General features: G+C 41.5%; 1 long non-coding RNA gene across 2 annotated transcripts in view; it reads left to right on the top strand.

The window, feature by feature from the left end:
• The window catches only part of LOC123938197, a 133,658-nt gene that overhangs the window by 58,083 nt on the left and 61,084 nt on the right, over window positions 1-14,491 (top strand). For both annotated transcript variants that reach the window (XR_006817684.1, XR_006817685.1), the window contains exon 4: window positions 5,846-6,052. This is a non-coding gene — a long non-coding RNA (uncharacterized LOC123938197). The remainder of the gene's footprint in view (window positions 1-5,845; window positions 6,053-14,491) is intronic.

The following is a 14,491-nucleotide window of genomic DNA, read 5'->3' on the forward strand; positions in this document are numbered from 1 at the left end:
CCCCTCCTCTTTTTTTTTTTTTTTAATCTTTGAGGACTACCTCCTCTTTTTTTTTTTTTAAAGATTTTATTTATTTATTTGACAGACAGAAATCACAAGCAGGCAGAGAGGCAGGCAGAGAGAGAAGAAGGGAAGCAGGCTCCCTGCCAAGCAGAGAGCCCGATGTGGGGCTCGATCCCAGGACCCTGAGATCATGACCTGAGCCGAAGGCAGCGGCCTAACCCACTGAGCCACCCAGGCGCCCTCCCCCTCCTCTTCTGCCCCTCCCCTTGCTCATGTTCTATCTTTCACTAAAATAAATACATCTTAAAAAAAAAAAACAACAGTCATACAAATAGTCACAGACCCAGTGTCAAGCAGCTACTGGTTATTTACTTCTCAGTTATGGGAAAACTGCAAAGCAAAAATACCGGATGCCCCTCTCCTCTCTGTTGTCACCCAGCCAACTTCCATAGGTTAGTGGGAAACATTGCCCAGGACAAAATAAAGGACACGCTGGTTTGTTTTCGGGAGCAGATATTTATTGAGCACATATACCTTCCATTACTGGTGAGCCTCTCTCTTTTTTTTTCCCTTTCCAATATCCCAAATGGCTAAAAGTATTGTCAACTCCTAATATAGTTTTATGTCCTTAGCTTACAAATGAGTTGTAGGAGACACGTATTTTATGATGCCCAATGGGAAAAGAAAAAAAACTCTTACTCCTGGCTTGTGTAGGGGATAGAAATATATTTGGTTTCTCTTCTCACCCTGATCAAGACTGTCTCTATGATCTTTTTTGTCACAATATTCAGTTGGTTGGACAAAGGAATACTACATACATTAGTCTGGGTCTGCCAGAGAGGAGATGTCAAGATGGGATTAGAAGTGCAAAAGATTTCTTGGAGTCGGGGCACCTGGGTGGCTCAGTGGGTTAAGCCGCTGCCTTCGGCTCAGGTCATGATCTCAGGGTCCTGGGATCGAGTCCCACATGGGGCTCTCTGCTCAGCAGGGAGCCTCCTTCCCTCTCTCTCTCTCTCTCTGCCTGCCTCTCTGCCTACTTGTGATCGCTCTCTCTGTCAAATGAATAAATAAAATCTTAAAAAAAAAAAAAAAAAGATTTCTTGGAGTCAGGAGAACAGAAAAGGCAAGGAGAGCTTTCAGACTGCAGTAGAGGTCTAATACCTGTAAAAGGAGAGAGAACAAGGGAAAACTGGGTAAGAAGAGTCTCAGACTAAAGTTTTAACCCAATGGAGAATCCTTGACACATAGTTATCCTTAGATGGGTTCTGCCTCTCCTAGAGTAAACTTGCCTTAATATCTCCGTCCTGGTGGCTGGGAACAGGTAGGGGTAAGCATGGCCTTGACATGACTGTAGAAGTGGGTCCAAAGGGGCAGCAGCTAGGGACATCAGTCTCCCATAGCAGGAGATCTGAGTGGTACAATTTCATGGTTGCATAATATATCACTGTTGACCTTGAGGAAGTCTCTTACCTGCACCAAGCTTCCAATTCCATTGCTACAACCTCTGTCCTGGGCAATAGCCTTAGTCGTTTTTGGGAAGCAGTCTCCCCTCAACATTTCGGCAGCAGCCCTGGGTCACACGTGATGCCTCTCAGGAGTATAAATTCCCCTTTCTTCTCCATACTCAGATTAGACATCTGGAATTTTTATTCTCTGCTTTTTTGTTTTTTTAAAGATTTTTTAAAATTTATTTGACAGAGCAAGAGAGATCACAAGTAGGCAGAGAGGCAGGCACAGGGGGAGGGGGAGAAAGGCCCCCTGCTGAACAGAGACCCCCCCCACCCCATGTGGGGCTCTATCCCAGGACCCTGAGATCATGACCTGAGCTGAAGGCAGAGGCTTTGAGCCACCCAGGCACCCCTTATTCTTTGCTTTTAATCACGTTTCCCAATATGTGAGAAGAATGGAAATGCCAGTGGCAATGAATGGCTACCCTGGCGTTGGCCAGTCACTAATGTAAAGTCAGTCCTGCGACAAAGTCCTTTGGGTGAAGAGGTTATCTGGATGACTGAATAAGCCAAAAAACAACATTCATTCCAGTAGCATTTGTTCCCAGAATCTACCCTCCCCTTGCTTCATGTTTGGTAAAGAATTTATTTTGAAAACACTTTCCCCAGAGGAACAAGTAGAACTTGTATTTGATACTGCCTCAACCATATCAGAGATATTAGAGCCTGGAGTTTAAAAAAAGTTAAAACAACCCATTGTTCTTAGATGAGCTTATACAAATGTACTACTCAGCCCCAGCTGGTTTCAAGGTAACTTTATTTGTGCTTGGTTTTAACTTTGCTTAGATTAAGGCTTACAGAAAGAATGATGGCTGTGGTCGGACATGTCACAAATGTGTGGATCCTCCTTGAAGCATGATCCTAGCAAGGTAGTGCTAGGCTGGAGAAGTCAGTGTTGGGCTCCACAAGGTAACAGTGTCTTTCATATTGATCAGGGGCATTTTTCTAGAAAACAATAATGAAAGGACAGACATGGGAGCACGTAACAATTAGTTATCAGTCAGATAAGTTCAGTTTCTCAATCTGTAAGTTGTTAAAAAATTACTTGTCTCCAGTGTTATGAGCAAAACAAACATGGTTTCTCTCATGTTGGCTCTAACTGGGGAGAGAAGACAATAATACAAACAAGCCTTCGACCTAACTAACCTCAGTGCCTTTGCCAGACCACTGGTCTAGGCAAATATTGTTGTGCATGGATTTAAGAAAGTATTTGACAAAGGGTCTAGTGATTTTCTTGAAGGCAAAATGGAATGATGTGGGCTGGATAATAGTATAGTCTCATTTTATACTGGGTCCAAAAAGGGAGCTGTTCAACAACAAAGACGATGAGGACATGCAGGCCAAGAGATTTCTTGGAAGAGACTTGGAGGGTCTGAGAAAGAAAAGCCAGCATGACTCAGCACTTCTCCCAGAGAGCCCAAATTTGCTGCATCCAGAGCCTACAGTACAAACAGTTCACAGCAAATGGGAGATCGTGCAGCCAGGGACACAGTGGTCCAGGGGAACTGACTCGCGCCACCTAAGAAATACTTACACAGTATTATACAGTATACAGAAATACAGTGACTCCATTAGGTGGGGTCTGATACACAACTGTAGAATCTTAACTCACTGTCTAATTAGAAAGTTGTTATCAAAACACACCACAGAATATTTTTTGTAAATTATAGGGGGTTTTTGGCAGAATGCCAACAGGGAGAGGTCACAAGTTACAATGCGTGTCTCTTGTGATTATATCACAATAAAAATGATTGCATAAATAAATTGTCATAATTGATAATTAAATTAGGTCCAAATGTTTTTCTTTTATTCAGAACAAAAGTAAGAAAAACATTGAGGTGGGTAATATTTGAGAGCTTACTTGCATGCCTGGAAATATGCCAAGTATTAAACATGCACTGGTTCCTTTAAGACGCACAGCAATCGATGACGTCAGTGCTATTATTATCCCCATTTTGCAGGGAAGACACTGAATCTTGACCAAATCTTGGTCAGAATATGAATCCAGGTTTGCCTGACTCCAGAACTTACTCCCGATGCCATTAACTAATACCATCTCTTGCAAATAAAATTTCTTGTTATAAATAATGATGTGGACGTCATCAGCTTTTTAAACATAAGTGTGTTTTAATTAAATATTTGTGTGGTGTAGGAAACATTGGCATATATTTCCCTCACGTAAGGCATCAGGGTCTATATCCTTTCTGCTTGCTTTTAGCTTAACAGGAGAAATTCTGTTTTCAAAGCTACATTCCAGAGAAGTAATGACAGGCAGCACCCCCCATATTTGGTGACAGTCTGATATTATTGTTAAAAAGGAAACATCAGGTCCAAAATGGAGTTACTGGTACTAAGTCCCATGTCAGCAAACCCCAGGCTTGATACCAACCTAATAGCAGCTTCAGCCTCTTCCAGGGGGTATAACTGTTACCTGGTCAACCTGAAACTACCTGGTCAGCCCTAATGATGTAGTTAGCCCACCTGATACACCCTCTCTGTTCCCCTTATGAGGGTGATCTTGCCTGAAACAATGCATTCATTTATTGTTAATTAATTTTTTATCATTATTATTGAAGTATAGTGGACATACAATGTTATATTACTTTCAGGTGTACAGTACAGTGATTTGATGATTCTATATATTACTCACTGCTGACTATGATAAGCGTAGTCACCATCAATCCACCGTACGTCATTATTATAATATTATTGACCATATTCCTTGTGTTGTACTTCTCATCTCCGTGACTTATTTATTAAATGACTGGGAGTTTGTACCTCTTCATCCTCTTCACCTACTTTACCCATACCCCTACCTCCCTCCCCTCTGGCAACCAACAGTTCTCTGTATTTATGAATTTGTTTCTGGTTTTTTTTGTTTGTTTCTTTCTTTTGTTTCTTTCATTTTCTTTAGAGTCCACATGTCAGTGAAGTCATATGTTATTTATCTTTCTCTGAGTTATTTCACTTAGAATAAAACCCTCTAGGTCCATCTCTGTTGTTACAAATGGCAAGATCTTATGTGATCTAGCAGTCCCACTACAGAGTATTTACCCAAAGAAAATAAAAACACTAATTCAGAAACACACATGAGTCTCTACATTTACTGCAACATTATTTATAATAGCCAAGATATAGAAAGAACCCAAGTACCCATCAATAGATGAATGGATAAAGATGTTACACACACACACACACACACACACACACACTGGACTATTACTCAGCCATAAAAAAAGAATGAAACACTGTGTTGTTTGCTAATTTCCTATCCCCCTTTCAAGGCCTTTAAAAGCTCTTCTTTTTCTATAACTTGGCAGACTTCTATTTGTTAGATGGGGTGCTGCCTAATTCATGAATTGTTGAGTAAATCTATTTTGATCTTTAAATGTACTCCGTTGAAATTTTGCCTTTTAATACTTTTTTAAAAAGATTTTATTTATTTGACAGAGACAGAGATCACAAGTAGGCAGAGAGAGAGGAGGAAGCAGGCCCCCCACTGAGCAGAGAGCCCGATGTGGAGCTGGATCCCAGGACCCTGAGATCATGACCTGAGCTGAATGCAGAGGCTTAACCGCCTGAGTCACCCAGGCGCCCTGCTTTTTAACACTCTTAACGTAGTTTTCTCTAAAGACTATTAATTACCTCATATTGTATACAGCAGTCCCAATTTTTTTTAATCTACATCCACAGTTATTTATTTTTCCTTCATAGAATTCTGAGGTTTGTGTTGATTTAATTAAGAAAGAGTTTAAGAGGGCTGCCTAGGTGGCTTGGTCAGTTAAGCATCCAACTCTTGGTTTTGGCTCGGGTCCTGATCTTGAAATAGTGAGATTGAGCCCCGTATTGGGCTCTGCACTCAGCAAAGAATCTGCTTCAGGTTCTCTCTCTCTCTCTCTCTGCCTCCCACTGTCTTTCTCTCTCTCTCTGTCGCTTTGCAAAATAAAGAAATAAAATAAAATCTTTTTAAAAAGGGAGAGTTTAAGGACAAGACCTGGGTTTTCATTTAAGACTTTATTTTCTCAGAATCTGATCCACGGGAAGTGGTTTTTGTGGTACATGTGCTCAGTGTACAAAGATCATAGTGCTCGATTACTGACTTCACTCCGTGGGCTTCCATCCCTGAATCTTCCTGCCTGGGGGAGACAGTGTGCTTAGCTCCACTCTATAGATCTCGATTCCCTTAAACCAGTTATAATAATCCTTCCCTTTTGTCAGATACCCAATATCCCAATCTCCCTGGCAGCTAGTGGTGGCCATGGGATCCAGTCTTCATCAATGAGATATATGGGTGATAGCTATTAAGAGGATTTTAAGAAGGGTCTTATTTTCAGGTAATACAACAGATGCAAGAAGAAAAACTTACTGGCGCTACACATTGTCTCATTTCTACTTGCTGCTTATGTGAACATGTAAGACGAGCTTCATCTGGTGACCATCAGGCAACATGCTAAAGACAACTGAGCAGAAAGCTAGAAAGGCCTGGATGGCCACGAAGGTGAACCGAGGCTGCCACTGCCTACCTCCCGACTACTCACTGGGTAAGGAAACCAAATTTTTAATTGCATAAGCCAGTGTTAACCACGTTTCCTTTTTCTTGGTATTAAAAGTCTTCCTAAGGATTACATCTTACAAATGTGTATGTTAAATTTGTATGACAAGTCACCCCAATGACACAGGTCAGTGCACTGTTTGCTTGGTTAGTGCTGTCAAGAGTAAGTCAGACGTTCTTACGTTGGTTATTTTTTAACATTCTTGGGTATGACAGGCCACTTCCAAAAGGTTGGTTATCACATTATATCAGGAATAACTATATAATACACTTATTATTTTTCATGAGTATTTAATATGAAATACATTTTAGAAGAAAATCTGCTGGCATTGATTTTTCCTCCCAGGATCACCTGCAAACTTGTAAATGAATGCCCTTGATTTGGAAAAGATTGACCCAGCAGCCTCCTCTCTTTCCACTTAAAGCCATCCCCAGGGCTGCCGCTCAGAGCCAGGGTGAGCCTGCTGATCACAGAGGCCAGCTGTGGCAGAGGGTTCATTAGAGGAACACAAACATGCTCAGAACTACGTTTCCTGAAGGTTGTACTTAAGTCATAAACCTGAAGGAGTGGAAAACAGAATGCTTGTGAGTTCTCAATAATTGTGTGATCAAAGCCACTGTGACCCAGATCCAGAGCTGTGTGGTCTGGAAGAGAATGGGTGGGAGACGTAGACCTAGGATGAAGAAAGCCCTAGGACACAGGTTGCCTCCTTTTTCACCCATGGGGAAGGTGTCTAGCGATCCCCAGTGAAAAGGGATTTGAAGTTAACATCACAGCTGAATTACTTGTTACTTTACTGTTAGACATAATTATGCTTTGTAAACAACTCTTGAACAAAACTACTTTCACTTCTTTTTTTCATAGTGTAGGGCTAGTCATTCCAATTAATCACCTTTTTCATCCTTGTAAGCTTTTTTAAAAAAAAATATTTATTTATTTATTTTAGAGAGAGAGAGCATGAGAGCAAGTGCGGGGGGGGGGGCAGAGGGAGAGAACCTCAAGCAGACCCCCACTGAGCATGGAGCCTCTCATGCAGGCCCATCTCTCGAAACATTAGCTCACAACCTGAGCCAAAACCAAGAGTCAGATGTTCAACTGACTGAGTGACCCAGGTGCCTCATTTTTGTAAGCTTTTAAATGAAAGAGACCCTTCACAGTGATATCTGGAATGGATGAATTTAGTCGAACTTCTTATCTCTGGAGTGAGCCCCAGTAGTTGAGCAGAAATGCCCTCTTATTTCCCTCTCCTGCTATGGTCTAATGTTTATTAAACACTTCACACCGTCTGCTTACAGTAAACACCAGAGATGATAGCTTTCTCTCCTATCCCTTATAGAGGCCTTTCTCCGCACTACTTGTATTTCCCATGAATAATGGTCACTGATGAGGCAGATGATAGTCACACCGTGTTACCATACCTTAAAATGGGCAGCACACTGAAAGTGAGACAATAACAAAATTTGTCCCGCTGAGACGGAAAATCACATTTTTCTGAGGAGTCGCTCATGTACTGCAGTAAGGAAATCTTAAAAGAAATGTGTTTGAAAGACATCTTCAACCCTATACAAGGCTGTCATGTTGCAGAGGGCTTTGTCCTGTTCTGTTTGGGCCCCAGAGGGTGGAAATAGGCTCAGTGAGTATGAGGAATACAGAAATTGTTTTTCTGTCTACCTCCTTCAGTAGCACGGTTCTCGAGAATCCTGGGCTGACTAAGAGAATACTGACACTGTTGGTTTGAAAATTTTGGAGACATGGAAACCAGGTCATACCTTTTCCTAACCCAAATCAGACCACAAAGATTTCACCAAGGTTTTATCAGCCACACAACTGAGCTGTGCTCACAGTCCTGCCCCCGCTCCGTACTGTGACCTGTAACAGAAGAGTCAGGAGACATCTCTCATCCTCACTTGTCCCGGGCTCTGCCTCAGCCCTTGACAACCGAAGATTTGTAACAGTAATAGGAGGCTTAGCACTATGCTTTGAAGAAGCACAAACAACAAATATTAGATATGCTCGGACTGGTTCCTAGCGGGAGGGGTCTGCTGGAAATAACAATGTTGTTCTAAAGCAATTCGTTGGGGTTAATTAAAAAATGTAACAAAGCCTTATAAATATGAGGCTATTTGTAACAATTGAAAACCACCTGCCTTGAAGAAATCATCTCAGCTATGGGGGTGTGAAAATTTTCCTCTAGTCTGAGTTATTATCTGTCCTTTCCATGACGATCAGGCCTCTATGATTATTGATGTTTTTTTCCAGCACTCCCGCACACTTTCTCTCCCACTGGAAGTCTCTCATGTTTCTGCTTCACTGAAGAACACAACATGTTCTTCATCCTTGAATCCCAGAGATCCTCCACATCCAGCATCCTACCAATGCCCCTCGAGACAGAGAGGAACAGGAATGAGCTTACAATAAGAGGAGAAAAGGTAGCCCTCTTGAGAGGATGGAGAAGGTGGTCCCTCTTGCCGACATTTGGTCTAGTGTCCTGAGACCCCAGGAGGCCAGCTGTTCTTCTGTGTGCCAAGTATGTGAGCTCACTTCTGGCTGCCTAAAAAGATAAATGCTGTGAAACCTCTCCCTTAAGGAAAAGTCAAGGAATTTATTTAAAGTCATAATGATCATAAACTCATATATAGAGTCCTTGAACACTTAATAATAACAATAACAATAATAGTCAAGGAGACTATAGTCAGATAATTTTTATTAATAACCTTACTGAAGCATAATTTTCATATGATTTCATAAAATCACCCAGATTAAATCTACCATGATTTCAGTAAGGTTACAGAATTTGCAGCCATCACCATAGTTTGATTTCATGTCATTTTCAATGCCCTCAAAAGACATTTTGGGTCCATTTACTGCCACTCCCCATTACCACCGCCAACTCTAGGCAACCTCTAATCTCCTTTCTGTCTCTATGGGTTGGCCTGTTTTAGACACTCCATATAAATGGAATCATATGTACGTGTTCTTCTGCTCTGATTTCTTCCGTGGAGCATTCAGTTTTTGAAGTTCATCCATGCTGTAGCATGTGCCCACACTTCATTGCTTTTTATCCCCAAATACTATTCCATCGTGTGGACATACCACATGTGTTCATCCGTTCATCAGTTGATGGACGTTTAGGCCGTTTCCACTTTTTGCCTCTAGTGAGTGATAGTGGTCTGAACATTGATGTATAACGTCTTTTAAGGGGCTTGCCTAAATCTCATTCTATCTCTTCTTTCCAGTAAATCAAAAAAATGTCAAAAAGGTCCAGATTCTTCCTTCTGAGAGCCACTATCTGAACTTATTTCCTTCTCCGTATCTTCCTTCATGCCTGCTCCTGCACATTCTTTTGCAACAGCATCCAGTGCCAGATTACTTACTATTTTCCAGAAAGCTTTGTAGAACCCACCAACATCCCTATTTAAAATGCTGTATTTCAGGCTGCTTTCCAACTATTAGAATGTTCTAATCAGCTTCCTTTCATTCTGTCCTGCAATCTCCAGCCAACTGCTTTGGCCCCATCCTTTGAGGCATAGTATAAAGGTCTCTTTTTAGGACATGGAAACATAGAATTTTTAGGTGGGAAAATCAGATGCTAGATCGGGATAGCCAGTAGGTAAAACCAGCCACATCTTCCCCAACAGTTAGATCTTTAGCTAACTAAGTAGCTTGAATTATCCCAACACTGATGGTTGGGAGCAGAAGATTCGATTCTACTTTAGAAAGGAAAAAAAAAAATTACTCCTTTAAACCTGAAGTAAGTTTACAATTGAGCAATACCTCTATTAAAATGGTATAAAAAATGTTCCCTTTTTATTCAGATCTCAGGATATAGTACATAATCACACTTTGTATTTCCCACAAAGAAAGGTGAGATTTCTATTTATTTTCATGAAGACCTAGTTCGTAATATCCAGCTGATAAACTTAATGACCTTGTTACTTCAGGAAATTGGATTCCAATAGCTAATGGAAAGACTGATTTTTTTTGAAATTTCTAGCCTTGTCATGTACATATATGCATACACAAAAAGCAGTAAATTCCTCAAAATGAGCATAATTACTGAGCTTTTTCTTTTTTTTAAAGATTTTTAAAATGTATTTATTTGAGAGAGAGAGCGAGCAGAGGGAGAACATGAGTGAAGGGAGGGGCAGAGGGAGAATGAGAAGCAGACTCCCTGCTCAGCAGGGAGCCGAGACAGTGACCTGGAACTCTACCCCAGGGACTTGAGTCAAAGGCAGTCGCTTAACAGACTGAACCACCCAGGTGCCCTTACTGACCTTTTTTTCTTAAGGAAGGATCCTTAACATTCTCTAAACCAAAAATCACTTTAGCCTATAACCTCAAGGATAATTCTTCAGGGTTCCCACCTATGCGTGAAAAGAGGAGGTTAGACACATTTATAAACAAGGCTCCAAAAGTTGAGGAAAAGCCTGTGCACAAACCCAAGCCTGTTCTCATCCCAGGTCCCTCCCCTTCAGATTTCCATCTCCAGTAGTCAGCAGGTATGCTCTGGGAGGTGGGTCTCCCATCAAAAAGATGGGCTATCCCCGAAGCCCGTATTTCTTTAATTAGCTCATTCAAGGAATGAGGTTGGTTATTAACAGTTGGTTTCTCTTTTCCAGCATCTCTGGAGATAGACACTATTGTGCTGCTAAGGGAAGGAACAAACTCTAATTTTTCCATCTAATTTTGCTTCCCCTTAGTAACAAAAAAAATTTTATCCCTCCACTCATAAGCAAGAGATAGTTTATGAGAGGGTTTAACTTTCACCTATTTGCAGCCTGAAGGATGATTTTGAAGGAGGTCAGTATATACCAATTGATATAAGGGTTATTTTGAGCTGAAAGCAATTAAAAATCAACAGGTGCAGGAAGACTCTCTACCTTCCTGTTTTCTGCCTAAAAGCAGGGTGCAAATTTCCCTTTGTGTCTCTGTTTCCTCACCCATTCCTACCACTGCACCAAGAAGCAGAGAGCACTCTTATCACTGGAGACAGAAAGTCAACACCAAGACAAGTTTGTGTAAACAGAGATTAGTAAAATAACCCTTATCTTCCATTAATCCCCCCAAATATTTCCTACTCACTTCCTCACAATCTATTGTCCCTTGACGCCCAAATCCCCTTTCCTTTGTTAAAATGGAAAAGTCTAGCCACCTTTTTTGTGAACTCCCATGCACTTAAAATACTATAAAAGTTGTACACCTTTTCTTTGGTAACCTGTCTTCTGTTAGTTTAATTCACAGACCTCTAAACACAGAGCCTAAGAGGGTAGACTAGGAAAAGCTTTTTTTGTCCAAAATGTCTTCGGTATGGATTCTGAGCATTTGTTACAGGCCAGTGTAGCACCTGCACCAAAGGCCTCCTGCAGTGATTTTTTAATTATGTGATTCATATAGTGACTCGAATCTCTCCACAGGGCCTCATCCCCAAGGATGAGCCCTTTAAAATTCTTTTGAATGCCACACACATGTCCAGACTTTTCTGCCTCAGTCTCGGTTGCTCATAATTCAGTCCATAATGCATGGCTCTCAGAATTTGCCAGACTTGCTTTGGTAGCTGTGGTTCATTAGGGGCCCTCTAGAGTAACATAAAGGAATACAGAAATTATTGTCCCTTGTGACATAGGAGTCAGAAAGTCTCCTTCTAAAAATCTTCACAAATTATTAAACAGTAACGTTTTCTCAAATCGTTCGTAGTTTTTTCTTTATCCCATTGTAAAATAAAAGCAGTTAGTATGAATAATGCAAAAACAAAAAGGATGCCAATACACAAGTATGTCGCCAGCTGTACTTGGTCAACACCTTCTTGCCGTGAGAAATTAAAGTCAGATAATGAGGGAAGATAGAGTATTTGATAATTTTTGCTTGGCTGAGTTATTAGACCCCTTGAAAGGATTATTTGGATTCTTTATGCTTACTATCATCATTCCTCAATAGATTTGGGTGCAGAAAATTATGAACCATATTCAGTTAGAGCTGCCCTTTGAGTAGAATTTGGTCTCTGGGAGGTAATCAATGTACCAGCAGTAGAGTGTTGTGAGTTCAGGGAATGAATGAGCCTCAAGCAACCTCCACTTCAGGTGTTCATGGAGGTAGTATGTGTCCATACTTAGTGGGCACAGCACAGGGGACTGTGCAGCTAGCTGATGTCCAGAGTTTTCTGGAACCCCACACTTCCATGCGCCTCTACGTAGCCTCAGGTAGCACAAGAAAGACAGATATAAACAATCACATTTCCGTTCACTGTCTGAGTTCTTCAGGGAATTTACAGTATTTTTCTTCAGTTTCATTGATTGTGTAGTTCTGGTTCCTTAGGAAATCTCATAATTTATCAATGCCTCTTGGCAACGTCTTATAAATAAACTGCAATCCCAACAAAACATATCGATGGAACGATTTCAGTCCAGACCTCCTGATCAGGCTCTGATATAAACTCTGTGTTTTATTCTAGCCTGCTTTTTATTGCCTAATGAATAGAGTTTGCTTTGAGAAGACACAGACTGTCATTCTTTGATTTGATTTCAAGAATTCGGAAGCACTTTCAGTGCTGGCCCAGGGAGGTTCACTATTCCCTGACTGAGTCATGCTTCAGGAAGAGGAGCTCTGTGAATTTATTTTGTAAAGCATTTTTAAAGCTTTCAGGCTATCGTCAATGAAAAACTGAAACACAAAATAATACAAACTTAGCTTTCATCTCATTCCATTGACCAAAGGCTTGTTTGAAGATTACCAGGTGATCGGTAACTTGATTTATCTCAATTGACTGAGGGAAAAACCCATTGATTGTCCCCAGACTAAGAAAGGGGGCCAGCCCTGTGAATCTGGCAGCCACATCTGGAAAGAGAGTATGAAGAGCCTCTGCTTTGTATCTTTCCCAGTCATGGGATTAGGACACATTTCTTGGCAAAGGGGAAGAGTTGCCTGGAAAATGGGACTCTCCACTAAAGGTCTGACAGGAGCATAGGGTATCTCTTTTTCCTCCAGTCTTTGCTCCTTTGGGTCTTCAGACTTCCTAGACTGACTGTGACTTGGACGCTAGACTTTCTGAGCGAAAGCATTTTCAGTAAATAGTGGATTGGATAAGAAGCCAAAGGGTCTGTTCATTTTGCTTGAAGGGAATCGGGAGAGGGAACAAGGGCATCGGATACATTTTTAAGACAAGCGTTTGATTTTTTGGTTTTCCCAGGAGGTCTGAGCAGAGAGGGCAGGTAAATCCAAACACAGGAGCAATTCAGCTGCAGTATTAAAAAGAACTTTGGGGTGTGAGATAGTGACCTGCTTAACCCCAGGGAAGTGGAGTTTTCCTAGGATGAATAGGAAGTTCAATGCTGTCTTGAGGTGGGAAGATGAACTATATCACCATTTCAAGTTTGCTTCTGGCTGTAGAGCTCCGTAATTTCTTCCTGGACATGGTTTCTATTTTTGGAAGAGCAGAAAGATTTGATTTCAAAGACGGATAGGAAAACTGCATATTGGTGAACCTCTGGTGCAGGAATTCTTACATGAGGTCCCAGCCATTAACTGGGGGGCATCAGAGGCCTATGAACTCCTGAAATTGTATAGGAAATTGTGTTTTTGTGGCTATTAGTGAGAGAATGTTCATAGCTGCCATGAACTACACAAGGGAGTCTATAATTAAAAGACAAAAAGAGAAAGAAAACCATCAAGGAATCATCGCTCCAAGGGAAGAATTGGTTCAGCGAGGATGACTAAGGAACCCTGGATATTCCTTCTCGGACCTTTGCAGTTTGGCGAGAAGAGGAGGCAGATGGCTGGGGAGGGTGGGACAGAGCCCTCTCGGCTGACCAAGGACTGAGCTACAGGAACGGAAGCACAAGATGCCTCCACCCTGATTCAGTCATTCATTTGTTCAGCAAATACTTAATTAACACCGGTTGTGCGCCGGGCACTGTTCCCGGCATTACAGATAGAGCAGTGAACAGAACAAAGATTCCTGGCCTGCTTGTCGTGTAAACAGGTTGGGTGGTGGGCAGTGGCAGAAACAAGTAATAAACATAACATGAGTGTATCATATAGTGGAGCAGGGTAAAGCAGACTTCCCCTGGGGAGGAGAGACACAAGACCGAGGACAGGAGGCAGTTTGCATTACTATATAGGGCAGATCTCAAAGAGAAGGTGTTATTTGATCAAAAACTTGAAGCAGGCAAAAAGAGATAGCCTTGCAGATGTCTTATGTCTGGGGGAGGGACATTCCAGCAGAGAGAACAAGCAGTATGCTTCTAAGATGGGAGGTTTGGGGACCATCTGATGAACAGCCAAGAGGTCAGTAGGAATGGAGCAGAGAAAACGAAGGGGAGAGTAAATAGAAGAGGTAACTGCGAGAGGAGGAGGCGGACCACACAGGATCTGGTGATTCATTATGAGAACTTTGAACAGGCACTAAGAGTTCGAGAAGTTATGTAATCTAAC

This window comes from Meles meles, chromosome 3, assembly GCF_922984935.1.
Source record: "Meles meles chromosome 3, mMelMel3.1 paternal haplotype, whole genome shotgun sequence".
Lineage (NCBI taxonomy): Eukaryota > Metazoa > Chordata > Mammalia > Carnivora > Mustelidae > Meles > Meles meles.